The 14,596-nt window shown below is 40.8% G+C and overlaps 1 protein-coding gene across 4 annotated transcripts in view; it reads left to right on the top strand.

The window, feature by feature from the left end:
* Positions 1-14,596, top strand: part of LIMCH1 (LIM and calponin homology domains 1) — a 183,213-nt gene that overhangs the window by 37,738 nt on the left and 130,879 nt on the right. The window lies entirely within an intron of this gene.

The raw sequence follows: 14,596 nt of genomic DNA, 5'->3' as shown, positions 1-14,596 counted from the left end.
TTAAACATTAGTCTAGACCTAGTGCAGTTTATTAGCGGTCTCCAGTTTTTCAGAGACCTTCTTTCTGTTATTGAAATCCAAACATTCATTCAGCTTTCTCATCAGACAATCATATTTTAATATTCAAACAGAGCATAAATATACCAGACTTCTTTCACTCTGTCTCCCCAACAACTGTACACTGGCTCTGTTATTTGAGTATTGGACATCTGGACTCTGTTTCCCTTCGTGACAGTCAAATCCTTCTGAAAATTCCATGTATGCTGGAGATAGAGATCCTCAAAACAATAAACAAAGACTATGTTGTCAAATTCCATGACTGCCTCTTTCATGTCTTCCTTTTCCATTTTCTTAAGAATACTGAAAAGCTAGCCTGACATCAGTGCGTATTCCTGATGCACTTAAATTAAGCTCTTCAGGCTCCAAAGAATTCAGATGGTTGCTGAAGGTATGTTGGACCTTTGTGGAAGTCATGCCTGAATTTGTGCCTGGGAAATGCCCTGTGTTGGATCGTCTGTATTCCAAACAACTGGTTCTTCTGTGCATTGTGAGAGAAGAGCAAAGCCAGAGCACTGATTTTTGGCTGTGCTTTTTGTCTGTTAGCTCACCCAACCTTGTATAAAACAAATGTAATCATACGGTTTCCAACATGATGAAACTCTATGTTGCCTGGAAGCTGCAGCCCATGCCCCTAGTAGTTGTTTCTGAGTCTTTTGATGCAGGTCCTGGACAAGCTGACTAGCAGAGCTGTTCAGTCAGACCTACTACGCGTGAATAAGGCAGAATGGATTTGGGATTGATGACAGCTTTGGCAGCAGCAACTGTGAAATGGTGACATTTAAAATTGTCAGTGAAGAGAAAGCTGGTAATGTGACGTCCAAGGTGGTGGTTCTGAGAGCAGACTTCAGATTGCTCAGGGAACTGGTAGGGGGGAACCTATAGGAGGCTGCCCTGAAGGAGAGGGACCTGGGGAGCTGGCTGGTCTTCAAGAACAGTCTCCTAAACTCCATTCCTCAGCCTCTTCCACTCTGATGTGGAGGAAGTTAGGCAGATGCCAGTGAGTAGGGAATTGTATGGAACCTGAAAACAAGAATGAGCAGACTGTCTGGGAGGAATACAGAAACTTTACCTGGGCATGCAGGGAGCAAATTGGGAAAGCCAAAATTCAACTGGAGTTGAGATGTATGGGAGATGTAAATAGCAGCAAAAGGGTCTTCCACAGTACGTTGGCAGTGAGAGGAAGACTAAGGAAAATGTGGACCTTCTGCTGAATGGAGCAGAGGTTGTAGTGATCAAGGACATTGAAAACACTGAGGTGTTCATTGCCTTGTTTGCTTCAGGTAAGTTCTTCTCTCAGGCCTGGACCCACAGTTCCCTGTGCCTAGTGACGGTATCTGAGGGAGTGAAATACTATCCATGATGGGATAAGAACAAGTAAGGGACTTGTTAAATAAAACTGTACATGCAGAGGTCCAGGGAATGTGAGGGGGTGCATCCAAGGTCTTGAGAGATATGGCTGATGTCACTGCAGTGCTGTTGTCTGTCACTGAAAGGTCATGGCAATTGGGAGGGTTCCACCGAGGCTGGAATTGGGCAAACATCAGGCTCATCTTCACATAGGGCCAACAGAAGCCGTGGGGGGTCAGCCTCACCTTAGTCAGCAGGAAGATTATGGCAGAAATAGATTCTCCTTCATATATGGTATATGCAGGTATATGAAGAACAAGGAGGTGATTTGGAATAGTCAGCTTGAATTTTCTAAGGGCAAGTTATGGCTGACCAACTTGATTACCTTCTGTGGTGACATAACTGGCTCAGTGGCTGAGAGGAGTGCAGCGGATGTCCTTTGCCTTGCTTTTTGACATTGTCTCCCATAGCATTCTTCAAGACAAATTGGAAAGCAATTGACTGAGGTCTGCCAGATAGGTGGAAAACAGGCTGGACACAAGGACCAGTGGTTAGTAATTGTTAAGTCCAGTTGGTGGCCATTTACTACTGGTGTTCCTCTGGAGATCCATATTGTGACCAAGCCTCGTCGTTCCATTCTTTGTATCTTTCTGTAGGCATCTGCCTAAGAAAATTCTGGCTATGTAGCTTTCTGTTGGGAAGCTTGTGGACTCTCAGGCTGATTCACCATTATCCACCAAGCCACATACAAGTACACTTAAACTGCTTCTTCTGGGATCCCACACTTGTTGTTTTGTTACTACTGTTGGCAGTCATCCAGCTTTCTCTACATGAGCCATCCTAGTGCTTTGGATTTTGCTTTCTACTCCACTGTATGTCATGGAAGTGTCTGCAGCCCTTTGCTTTGCAATGCCTTTACATTGCATGTTAGTTCTTACGCACAGTGACAGGACCTAGTGTGTTTTGCTGAGCTCAGTTTGGTTGTGTGGTGTGATTTGGGTTTGTGGGGTGGGGTTTTTTTTGTTTAATGCAGGGGTAGATGTGTATAATGCATCTAATCGATTGTGCTGTGCTATACAGAAAGCCAAAGAGAATTGCATCCTGACTCACTTAGGTCATTGGCTTTGTGCTTTGTGAGTATCGTTGTCATTAGCTGAGCTTGTATAGCTTCACAGCTACTTTGCGCATCTTGGTTCTGTTAGGGACACCTGTTTTGTGAGGCAGAAGGGGACTTTAAGAAGGACCATAGAGATCAGGACATGGTTTCTCTGCTTTCTGTCCACAAGCAGCCTTTAGGAGGAATTGAGAGTGGGCTTGCTGAAGATGTCAAGTGCCCATAATTGTCAGTTAGGTATTTAATAGAACCCCCGAAAAAGGAAATGGGAGAGAATGCTTTCCTTTTAAGGAGGGTTATTGCTTTCTCATGAAAAAAACCCTCTCCGTTTAGGGCTAGTATTATTTTTGGATCATGTTTTAGTCGGGTCTGCAACACAGGTATGAGAAGTCTTACATGTGGAAAAATGGGAATTATTTCTGTGTTCAATATGTGTCTTAAGAGGCATAAATGCCAGAGCTCAGGCTGGATTCCATGCTTAGACCCCTTTGATGCCTGACATTTAAAACTATTATTGGTTCCATGACAGGTGAGCTGTGATGGCCAGTAATGGTTTTCATTACAAATCAAAAGAAATCTTTATGTTCGGTGCAAACCTCTGTTTATCCAGCTGCTGCATGTGTTGGATGATGACTAGTGCATGAGTGTGAACTAGTGAGAGATGCAAGATTTTCTTAGCAGTCTTCAAACGCCGGAGCAGGGCACTCATAGTCTGTCAACTCCAGCATCTGAGAGGTGAGGCCAGGAGTCCCTGTGTGAGCTGGATTGTGGAGCTTTGCAACAGAGACTTTGGATTGTCCAGCTACATTGGCCTTTTTGGTCAGGAGCTTTTGGCCTATCTAATCATCTTCAAGTAAAAATCTTCTGGAGGCTGTGATACTCCACTCTCTTTGTCTCTCTCCTGTGAATGAGGACCAAAGCATTTAAAAGCAGAGGGAATGTGGTGCCTACTGTAATCTGATTCTATAAAGCATAAAAGTGATTTCATACGCTTAAGTGATCCACAAATTGGCTTATTTGTTACAAAATGGGATGTGAAGTGTATTGAAGGTATGTACTTCCTCAGCTGTTCTTTCTACTGCCACTTGCCCAAAGGACAGCTTTGTTTTTTTCTGTATAGTAAAGCTGTGTTGAGGTTCATTGTTTTTCACACCATTTCTGGTCCTTTTACCTAAAGCCTAAAATCAACTCTTCAGAGTTGCCTGGAGCTGGATCTTTCTGAACAACCTGTTCTATAAAACTTAGATACCGAAGATCTGGAATCTAGACTGTGTTTTCACATCCTCTTCCTGTCGTGGTTTAACCCCAGCCAGCAACTAAGCACCACGCAGCCGCTCACTCACTCCCCCCCCATCCAGTGGGATGGGGGAGAAAATCGGAAAAAGAAGTAAAACTCGTGGGTTGAGATAAGAACGGTTTAATAGAACAGAAAAGAAGAAACTAATAATGATAATGATAACACTAATAAAATGACAACAGTAGTAATAAAAGGATTGAAATGTACAAATGATGCGCAGGACAATTGCTCACCACCCGCCGACCGACACCCAGCCAGTCCCCGAGCGGTGAATCCCTGCCCCCCACTTCCCAGTTCCTAAACTAGATGGGACGTCCCATGGTATGGAATACCCTGTTGGCCAGTTTGGGTCAGGTGCCCTGGCTGGGCATGAGAAGCTGAAAAATCCTTGACTATAGTCTAAACACTACTGAGCAACAACTGAAAACATCAGTGTTATCAACATTCTTCACATACTGAACTCAAAACACAGCACTGTACCAGCTACTAGGAAGACAGTTAACTCTATCCCAGCTGAAACCAGGACACTTCCAAATAACATTTTTTGTCCTTCATGAAGCAAAACAAATGTAGAATTGATGAGTTCTCTGGTAGCTCATATGTACTTGTCTAAATATCTAAACTCTATGTTCTAGGCAAGGGCTGTCCACTTGGCATTTCAGAGCAACCCTTGAAAATGTGTGCTTATCCCTGAAGGTTTTTCTTAGAGTTAGGAGTACTTCATACTGAAATAATTTGGGTGGCTATGTGTTTAGGAGCTGCTCTTAAAGGCAGTACAAAGAATCATTTTCCTAATTTAGCTTGCAGTTTTTCAGGCTTACCGAGTTGTTGCAGTTATTAGGGCTTATTGAATACTTTTGATATCTGTGTGCAAATTCTGCCATGGTTCAAACACAATCTAGCAATATTCACTTGTGGACATTCTAATAAGATGTTATAGCTATTACATTCCTCAGAGGGTTTTAAATTTATACTCAGTATTTGCACATGAATTGCATTACAGTAGTAAAAATGTAGAGTGAATTTGAAGGTAAGCACTCAAAAGTCGGTGTTAGTGTTTAGGCTGCCTCTCTAGTCTTACTTTCAAGATGCAGTATAGGCTGTGATCTTTACTTACATGATCATAGATTCTCTTTGTCCAGCAGTCTTTGCTTCTTTCAGCGTATAAGATGCACAGAGTTAGGGCAGCTGTTCAGTATTAATCTTCTTTATTTGGTGTGTCGCATCACTCCAGGCTTACTGCACAATATCTAAACACGGCACTGAAAACAGCTTTGTTAATTCATTGTTTTGAGTTTTCATCCTTGTCTTTTTTAATTATATTTCAGTGCCTCTGGGCAGTTATGTGAGTTCACGGGTAGGAGAATAAAAATAACTACTTGCTTGTCCTATTGGTCTTATTCTTAGCTTATCTAACCTGTTAGGCCTTCCTGTACAGTGGGGCTGACTGTGCTTCGTAACCTAATTCTAGCACAAGTGTATCTCTATTCACTTATGGATAACCTAATCTCAGCACAAGTGTATTTCAGCCTTGAAATGTACCAACAAAAATCAGCATGTTGCAGTTCAGAATTTGCCCACATGTTTGTAGCAGAAAGATGAGGAAGATATTAAAAAAAAAAAAAAAGCTGAATTCAGCTGAAATAGGTGCACAGAAGAGCGCTGTACAAAGTCATGGGTCTACAGTAGTTGTGAGAGGAAACTTGGTATATATGGATGTGGCCAAAATCTTGGCTGCTGTCAGCACTAGGGTAATTTTGGACAAAGAGGCCTCACAATGCAGGACTAGACAGGATGGCCTTGCATGGAAACCCTTGCTATTACAGGCAACTGGGGTATGTCATTCCATAAAACCATAAGATGGTCAAGCATCATCTTAAAAGTAATAAGAAACAGTGAAGCAACGCACCTATGAAATTCTGTCTGAATAGCCCTTGAGTCTTTCCATGGCTACAGACACTCTAATTTTCAACATATCAGTCACAGCTGCATCTAGACGGGCTTATTCTTGTGCCAGTGTTGTCCTTTGACTTAAAATAACTCTCCTGATTCCAAATGTACCTCATTCTTTAACATTATCATATAGTTCAGCAGTCTCAACAATAGGAGGTTGAATGAGTTTGAGTGGAAGTAATTTCTCTGGGTGAGCTGGTAGTTTGAAAGCTGGCCCTGCCTTGGGAATCTTTTGATAAAGAATGGGGAAAAAAAACCCACCAAAAAACCAAAGAGTACAAAACAGAATTCATGAGTGCATGTGTAGGTATTACCATGCAATGTATTCCATGTAGGAAGAGGTGATGTCTCAGCCCCAGGCTCATTGGAGCATTATTAACACAGGTTGTAACGGGAAACCAGAAAGAGGCTGTCTCTGAAATATAATTGAAAATAGACTGCTGTTAAAGACTTTATGTGTGTATAAAAAATTGATTACGTACCATTCCAATTCAGAATATAATTTTCTTTTCTTGTGAAACTATTTCAAGGGGGTTTGCTTTTCCCTTTATTTTGCTTGTGGATAAGAGCATCACAACGCCTTCATTTCCTGACTCTTCCTACAGCAAGACTTTTCAACAGTCAGTGAACTGGCTTTTGAACTGTTGAGGGGTGAAGTTATCTTTGCCTTTATGTTTACTTGTAACTAATGTAAATTGTAAAAAACAGTATTTATTGCCTCGCAACTGTGCTTTTGTCTGTTAAGAGCATGATGCTCGTATGTGTGGTAGGCAACAGAGAACTTTCTTCCTTTTTGTTTCCCTACTAGGCAGCCTGCTTCATTAGGTGATGAGCCAATTTGCTCTTAATGCAAATAAGAAAGACCTGTCTGAAGCTATGTCCAGGGGAGCTGTGTGGAGGACTTGCTTCTTAAGGGGTTAATGATCTGGAATTTCACACATAATGCAAAATGATTATGCTGTATGCATTCTCTGCGAATTTTCTCACTGATCACAAAAGACTTTTGTTTGGTGTGCTAGAATGGTCCATAGACTAAACATACCCTGTTCTTTTAATTGGATGGAAAATAACTCTGCTAATTGGAGAAAACTGAATAAAGTAGTTGGTGCTACATGCCAAATGACAAATCTTTTACAAGAAATATACCTTGTCCTTTATATGCATCAACAGAGTTCTACTATAAACATGTAATGCAATTCTATCATTTTATAGAGACTTAAAAGTTTTAGATGGCATCCTTACCTGAGATGTGTTAGCGTTTATTTTGCAAGCTAAGGCAGGTGTAGAAAATTGACTTTGCTGGAGAGAAGGATGTGACTGAGTGCTTGATGAGAATGATGGTGTTTCTTTAGTATTCCTCCAGCAGAACAGCCTCTAATGCAGGAGAAAAGAGCAACACATTCCCCTCCGCCCCCAGACTGTGTGGCAAAGGGAAGAGTTGGATGCCCTTTTAATAATGACTAACTACTTAGCGTGGAGGATCACAGATTTTTAAGATCAAGACCCTAGCTTTTCCGATGTTGACAAGAGCAGCTTGCATTCACTAGAAACTTACTATTAGGGACGATTAATTTCATTAATAAAGGATGAAAACACTCTCCCAGCATAGCTTTAGTCCTTTTATACTGCTGGTGATGATTCCTAGGTAAACATCTCAGCATCCTGGTAAAATCCCCTAATCCTTTTAGCGTTCCTCTGTAGCATGAAAAGCAGGTTGATGGTGCCAGAGTACATTTTGTAATGCTGCCTTGTAAATAAAACACTTTGGAGAAGACAGGGTGTGCCTAGCCAGGCTGAGACCCTGCAGGACTATTTGAAATTCAGAAATCTTTTATACTGCCCCTCAAGTAACAGAAAAGGATGCTGGTGACATACAAATCATGTAAAATTGTTTGCAAAATGTGGAATCTACTAACCTGATAATTTGAGGAGAGGGTGCAAAAATACTTCTTTTTGGCTTGGCTTTGTAAATTATCCTATGGCTTCCATGGTCTGCAGCTGAATGCTTGGTGTGTCTCAGTTAAGGAGCACTGACTCTTTTATCAGATAGCCACCTTCATAAATTTGGGAGAGCTAGTGTTAAATAGATGTGAGTGGAGTAAATGCTGGTTTGACTTCAGGCAATATTTATAGTATCATAACTAAGTGAAATGATATTCGTGAGGAAAAATAAAAATTTGAAAATGCACATTTTAAGATAGGGATGATAGGACTGAGGACACTTGAATGCATATAAATTACGCTGTCTTTAAGGTGGTGGAATTAGTTACCTTGTCAGGATGAACAAAATAATGAGACCTCATGAATGTAGGCAATAAAAATGTAGATATTTGTCTTTATGTGGTTGGGTTTTATCTGATATAGAATAAACAGAATGCATTGGTGGATATTTTCTGAAGGGTAAGTAAATGGGAAAAGTGCATAGGCTTGTTTGTTGCGTTTTTTTTAATAAACTACTTTGGACCAAGGTTGCCATGTGAAAAACATGGATCTCTGATGCACTTGCCTCTCAAACAGATATGCTTTCATTCTCATTTGTACTGCATGGAGCAGTTCCTGGTATGTTACCATTCTTTCCCTGGGACAGATAGTGAGTCATTCAAATGTACATGGTAAACAGTTCAAGTCCCCCAAAGTTAATTATCATTGCTTTAGTAAATTGCAAGTTATGGCCTTAAATAGAGTGGTAAAGTAGCCACCAGAACTTTTGGCAGAGTTCATTGGTCAATGGAGGAATTGAGGGAGAAAGAAGAACTGCATGAGGTAAAAGAAGAGCAACTCTACTTTCTTTTTTTTTGCCTTTTGTTGTGTGTCTTTTACAAGTAAGCTGCCAGAATACATTCAGCTATAAGGACTGATCTCCCTTGTCATGGAGTTTGCAGCTGCAAGGTTTTTACGACCCCACGTGGAAGCAGAAACTAGCTGAGTTCAACTTCTAAAGGCGGATCAAGGGGTAGGCAGAAAGGGACAGCAGCTTACATATACCTCAGTCTTTAAAATCTACTTTCAGAAAGACCCTTTCAGATGCTACTACTGAACAAGTAAGTCTCAAAGTTAAATGGCTCCAGTCTGGACTTTTTGAGGAAAACGCCCACACACACTCCTGTACATGGTCCTGGATGGCTGGCATGGACCCTGGTTGTGGGTCCCTGGTGAGTCAGGGCTGGTTGGAGGAGAAGGGGCAGTGGAGCTTCTCTGAGCACACAAGTGCAGAGGCAGGTCCTTGGAGCTGGTGGGGAGAGCAGGGGCCGGTGTAGGGCTCCAGCAGTCCCATGGTGACTCCTTCATGGCAGTCCCCCACTCGTGCTGGAGATCCTGGCCTTTTGTGAGATGTGGGAGCCTGTAGATGGGTCTCATCCTTTGGCCTACACACCCTGGGCTGTGTACTGTGTGATGTGGATGGTCTGTCTTTCTTGGGCTGGATCAAGTGCCTTTTCCTGCTGCTTTGCTTTCTGTCAAGCTTCAAGCAATCTTTTCCGGGCTCTCGAGGTTTCTTTTCTCCATTGACCAACAACTGATCATCAGTGAGTTGTGTACAGTCGTGGGGTCTCTGTTGCCAGCCTGTGCCCATGTTTCAGGGCCTTTGCTGTTACCCTGTGCTTCTACTCTACACTGTAATGAGCAACACTGGGCACCAAGCACCAGCTCATGCAGCAAGTTCTCCTTTCTGCTGGTAACGAGCCCAGCATGCTAGGACTGGGGTACTGCAAAGTTAGCGTGAGGCATGGTTAGCATAAAGCATGTGGCCTCTTGCTAGTGATGGCAATATTGATTTTTATGGCACCACTGGGCAATTCAAGGGTGTGCTAATCATCTGGACGCGTAACATGCTATTTGTGTGTGTGTTTCCCTGCTAAATTTTCGTAGTGTAGTTTGTTTTTTGTTGTGTGTGTGTGGTTTTTTGTTTGTTTGTTTAAATCTATGAAGTCCTGTGTTACGCAAGTGGACTGCCATAGATGATGCGTTCTGTTACATCATCTGTTACTTTGTCGAGTTTCAAAGCTCAAGGAGTTTATTTTTTCTTAATGCTATAGTTGAAATGCATGGGTTTTGATCCTGTGGCTTAGTGGCCTTAGCGTTTTGCTGATAGCTGTCTTTGTATGTAATGTTTGTTTTAGCTTGCTGCTAGTTTTTCATTCACATGTATAGCAGACTAAATTCTTTATTGAATAATAGTACATTCTTATAAAAGAAGCCCAGTTAGTTCAGTGTGAGATTTTCAAAAGAAATAGAAGCCAATTCTTAACAGAGTCAGTAATAAACCCCAATTTAATGTTGTTTCAGAATGAGGCTGTTTATTGACTTCCACGTCATTGGACATGGAATTGTGGTCTTCAACGGTCTGTGCTTGCTATGCATCCTCCCTGGGATGTCTTTCAAAGACAGTGTAAAAAGTGATTTAGGCTATTCTGCATCAGTATAACTGCTTATGTGGGTTTTTTAGATTGATAAAGCACCAATATATATCAGAGCTAGTTCCCTGGGAGTACTGGAGCTTAGAGCAGAGTTCAGAAAAATTTGCATAATTAAAAATAATAATTTTAAAAATAAAGAAATGAGTGCTTTCCTTTGGATTTAATATGGGAAGAGTAACTGCTGCTGTAGAGGAGTTTTCTTGGTAATGGTTAATGTCAAAATACTTGTTTTTTAATGAATTTGATTTAAACTAAACTTCATATATTTTGAGTTTTAAGTATTTGATTCAACTTTGAGACAGAGGTGGTTTGCCTCTTCGGGCCTTTCCGAACATTAGGGGTTTTGTCCAGCAGAGCCTCTAAATGAAGCAGGTGACCTGGGAATAAAGCAAGATAAAGTAATATTTCCATCATGGTGGAGGAGGAAATGCTTATATTTAAGTTCTTTCTTATTCCTTGGGAGGGCATTTATTTCAAAAGGTAGTGTGCAGACTGCCATTACATCTTTTGGTTCCAGCTTACTGCTTTTTGTGTGATAGGTTAACCAGGATATTCTCTATATTCAGATGCACTAGGGTAAGTAGTCAGCTCTGACTTGGCCTAAGCATCCACTGAACTGAATTCTATATAGTTTTGTGAGGGACTGAAAAACGCTATTGCAGAAGGTGAGAACTGATCTGAGAAGGAAGAGGAAGAAAAATGTGAGAACATGAAGCTGGTCATTGGTGTCTCTTTGATTTGAGAAGTGGAGAAAAGCTCATCTCCAGAGAGAGTAACTGAGATGGCAAATGCAAATTGGTACATGAAATGTATCTCGTGCTATTTACATGCCATTTTTTTCAGCTGCGTGACTAGTGGGAGCCTCAGGAACTGAAAGTAGTTTGTTTTGAATCGTAGATGATTTTCTTAAAACAAAATGATCATTGTATTCTATATAGAGAAAGAAATTTTAGCTCTTAACTTTGGAGAAAGCTTTCTATTTGTTTTTATAGTTGTAGGGAACTTACAGATAAATATTCAATTTTCAGAAGTTAACTTATTTTTAATGAAGAGCGCATTTGAGGAGGTTTAGCTTCTGTTTTTACAGAACTATTAGTCCAAGATTCTTACATTCCTTTCTCTGTGTGTCCTACTTAATCTGACAGTTGTGAACAGGTTTGGGTTTGGGTTTTTTTTGGTGTGTGTGGTGTTTTTTTTTTTTTTTTTGTTATTGTAGAGAGTGCCTCCATCTCTAACATGTTAAGTGCTTATACCTGCAAATTGGGTGGCCTGATTTTTGCAAAGTAACTGTATTATGTGAGAGACTGGTCCAGAAAAATAATTAGATTTTAAAAGCTGGTGAGAGGTGCATTGTTTTGTAAAACAATATATTGATTAAATAGCTAACCTCAAAGATAACATTTTAAAAAAAAGTCCCCGTGCAAAGAGAGATTAAAAATGCCAGCCAAGTGGCTGGGTTTGTATAACGCAATTGATATGCTGAGATTTTTTTCTAAGCTAAGCAGCTCGTGGCTGAGCTGCAAACTGGACCCAGATACCTGTGTCTTAGGTGTCATAACTCCTGGAGAACTTGTTTTGGCAGTAATGTTTGTCCTCCTCCTCCTGCTCTGTGCCAGATTTCTCTAGGATTCACTGATGACCCTTACCATCAGCCTGGGAGTGGCTGCGAAGTTTTTTCCAGCATCTGGCGGTGGCGTTGGGAAGGGGAGCATCAGCAGGAGCTGATGGTGGGAGGTGGTGTGAGGGGTCCTGGGGGGGTCTCCAGTGGGGCTCAGGGCGGTGCTGGGCTGGTCCGGTGGTAGCTGAGGGAGGGAGCTGCTGGGGTGCAGGTGCAGGCATCTGGTTTGGGCTTGGAGTGTAACAGGGAATTCCTGGTTTCATGACTTTTGGATCCGATAGCTGCTTTTATCTCATCCCTTGGTCATATGAGTAACTAGGGTATGGGAGGGGGATAACCTCTCCAAAGCATGCATATATTTGGTGTGGCTCTATGTAGTTCAGAAGTTGCACAGCTGGATGTTTCTAAACTTTTAGTTTTAGAAGAGGGTTCATTTTTACCCTCTGTCCCAATAGCAAAAAGACTGAATTTTGAGTGCAGTGGGAAATGTAGCAAATATTTTAATTGCAGGAAGCACTTTTTAAATCTGAATTTCATAGATATATGTGTTTAACAAGTCTGACCTTTGGCTGGGTTTTGTTTCTGGGCTTTTTCCTGAAGAAGAGTTAGATATTTAAAACCTATTAGCTCCTGTTCAAAAATAAATTAAACTCTTAAACAGAATTTTGAGATGAAGCTTTGGCATCTGTTCACTGAATCAAATGAATATTAAAAAATTCCGAGCTAAACCACAAATAGTTTCATGTGAAATACCAAAAAAAAAAAAAAGCAGCTGAAATGTTTCCAAACACATTTTTAAAATTTAAACTTGTTTTTGTTTTGCAGCTTCCTTCAAAAGCCTTCAGTACAGGTTATGCACAATGTTCAAAACCAGTTAAGTTCTTTAGATTTTTTTTTTATTTGCTACTTGATTTAATAAACATAAAAATAGTATTAAACGTTTGTAATACTATTATTTAACACAGCTTAGATGTGGCAACCCCTGATACCGGTGAGACTGAAGTTTCTGATTCGAGTCCGCTGCCCGCTGTCGTGCATCAGGACCTGTTCAGTCACATACATGTCGCAGACACGGACGCAAGCTGCAAACAGTTTGTTAGCAGCGTAACCTCATGGTTTTGCTAATGCATATAGATACTTTGCAGACGAAAGTCTTGGAAGAGGCTAGGGAACCGTCGCCCTTTCGCTTTCTGCTTCCTCTCCTTTCTCACACCCTCAGCCTTTACTCTGGGAGGCTCTGCCAATACTTCTCAGCTCCCTCCTACTCTCTGGGGCTGCAGTCAGCCTAGGAGCTGGCAGGTTTATTGCTGATGTTTCTTTTTTCCAAGCTAATTACAAACAGCCTCATTAGTATCTTGTTCTGCGATTCTGTCAAATCGTTAGGGTTTTTTTGGGGAAAAGTACTATTTCAGAGTCCTTTTTTAGGCACTGATCTCCCAGCATTAAGGTGACTTTGAGCAGAGATTCAGGTTGTGCTGTATTGCTGAGAATTTAGAAATAGTTCTGACTTCTAAAGTATGGGAAAAAATTATTTTAGTGGTATTTGTTTATGCTAATATTGCAGTCAGCACACACCTTGTTTTGTTTACTAAATATCTTCTGAGGACTGCAGATTTTTGTTTGTTTTGATTGTGAGACATGTAAGTGTTGGCCCTGGGAGGTTGCTCTGTGAATTTGCAAACTGATAAAACCTGTAGAATGTGTTAGCTGCAGAGATCATCTTGTCTGTTAAATTGTTGATTGTATTTAGCTGTTGAATGAATGCAAATCAACAATATGAAGATTTAAAATCCTTTTATGTAGATAGATATAAAACTGGTAGATTTTAGATAGATTAAAAAATTATTTTTGTGCGTAAGGCCAACAAGAAGTTGTGTAAGATCTAGGAATGACTTGGAGAAAACCAGCTGTTTATAATAAAATGGGTATAATCAGGAAAACCTTTTTTTTTTTTTTTTTTCCCCATCTGGTCACTCCTGTTACTACAAAGGGAAGGAACAAAGGGATTTGCTTATTTTAGGGCACTTGAAAAAAGCAGCAAATCTCAACCTTCTTGCCCTGTGTGGGAGTTACTAGCTGCAGACAGTAGCACCTTCTGTAATTCTTGTACAGAAATGGTCTGCAAATAGCTGAACTGGTTAAGACACAGTTGGTTCCCTGTTGAGAACTGAATGGCTTAGTTTTCACGAATCTTAATAGAAGTTGGGATGGTTGTTGTTACCTTGGGATCAAATACTACATGCCTAACTGAAAATGAATGAGAAACCAAACTGGATGCTCAAGGGATATTTAACTAGAAGTTAGTTTCCTCTCTGGAGTGGAGATACTTATTTTCTATTCTTAGCGTAAAAAAATGGATAAACTAGAGGAAACGTGCTACTGTGACAATAATAGCAAGAGTGGGACGATCAAAAATGAGAAGATAAGTGTTACATGGGTGGCAGTAGCAAACCAGAGGGGTTTGAAGAGAGTCACAGCAATGTCAGTGAAGATAAAGGGATCATGAGCTAGCATTAGGAATAGACTGAAATAAACTTTGCATTTTCACTTTTAATTTTATCTCCTCTGTATTGTGACAGCTCATCTAAATGTATCAGCTTGGATTTCTGTTGTTTCTATTGGTTGGGTTTTTCCTCATTATCCACATGTGGTTTATTTCATAAGAATAAATCGCAAGATTTACGGATGCTGTGTGATCGTGTGGGTCACTGACTTTCTCTGGACAAGTCTTTAAAAAGATCTTGCCTTTCATCTTAGTCAGCACCTCTGCTCAGCTTTGCAAGGGTTATCTT

The sequence above is a fragment of the Haliaeetus albicilla genome, chromosome 1, assembly GCF_947461875.1.
Source record: "Haliaeetus albicilla chromosome 1, bHalAlb1.1, whole genome shotgun sequence".
NCBI classification, from domain to species: Eukaryota; Metazoa; Chordata; class Aves; order Accipitriformes; family Accipitridae; genus Haliaeetus; species Haliaeetus albicilla.
This window is presented reverse-complemented; position numbering and strand designations above follow the sequence as displayed.